Below are 1,074 nucleotides of genomic sequence, written 5' to 3'. Positions count from 1 at the left end.
CCTACATATGATTAAATAAAAATACGAAATGGAACGTCCCATCGCCTCGCCCTCTACCCCAGAGCAATTTATCTAAGGAACACACATGCATTACATTATATAACATACAAATAATAACAAAAAACCAAAATTAGCCTAAAGAAACTAAATGTAAATTTCAAAGTTTAAATGTCAAAATATCAATCATGGGTGGAGGTGGAGAAGACACTGTATCCCTACTAGAAATAGTTTTCAATTTTCTCAACCTTCGTTATGTTAAAAAGAGAAACAGACAAAAAGGCGAATGAAAACATCAGTAATTAAATAAACAGAGATAAATCATAGGTCATCTTATTTATAAAATAATTACACAAATTATAGTAGTTTACCGATACAAGCCGACATGTATTTTGGACTAGGGATAAGTTAACGAACCATGACATTGTTTTGAACTCTAAAAACATGTTGATATTCTATAACAATATGATTATGATAGTAATTGTTATTGTCGTGATGGAATAGACAATAACGACAATACAATCACGACAATAACAATTACTATCAACACTGCAGTACCCGCTGCTTACTTGGACCATAGAGAAAATTTCTCTATGCTTGGACTCGAATTCAACCCTGGCCATCAGGCGCAAGCTCGGTGGTCTAGAGGTATGATGCCAGGCTAGTAATCTGGAGATCGTGGGTTCGAGTCCCACCCGAGAACAACTTGCGATTTTTTTCGAAATTGTTTTCAAACGTACTGAGTATTCAATACATTTCCAAGTCAGGTAAGGAAAAAATTACACCTCTAAATATGATTATGGTTACACATGTAAAGTTAATAATATAAACGTATGTAAGTATGGTTCATTATTGCATAATAGACACTGTGATAAGGGCCATCTCAAATAAAGGTACATGAATGGTAATATTTGAGTCGGTAGTAATTTCAGTGGCGTATCTATGGGTGCCCGGGGCGGGGGTACACACCCCTCCAAAAATTACTTGTCCCCAGCCGCCCCCTCCCCAAAAATCACTTGCAAGTATTTAAAAATCACCTAAAATCACCTTATTTTGCGAGTTAACGCCCCTCAACTG

The 1,074-nt window shown here is 36.1% G+C and overlaps 1 non-coding gene across 1 annotated transcript; it reads left to right on the top strand.

Annotated features, from left to right (window-relative positions):
• The first annotated feature begins 629 nt into the window (after positions 1-629).
• Trnat-agu lies at positions 630-701 on the top strand. Its single transcript has one exon. It is a non-coding gene; the product is annotated as a tRNA-Thr (tRNA).
• Positions 702-1,074: the final 373 nt, after the last annotated feature.

This window comes from Anneissia japonica, unplaced genomic scaffold (assembly GCF_011630105.1).
Source record: "Anneissia japonica isolate Jap-2015-1 unplaced genomic scaffold, ASM1163010v1 scaffold66896_len1074_cov122, whole genome shotgun sequence".
Taxonomy (NCBI): domain Eukaryota; kingdom Metazoa; phylum Echinodermata; class Crinoidea; order Comatulida; family Comatulidae; genus Anneissia; species Anneissia japonica.
Note: the sequence above shows the minus strand (reverse complement) of the source record. Positions and strands in the feature narration are given on the sequence as shown.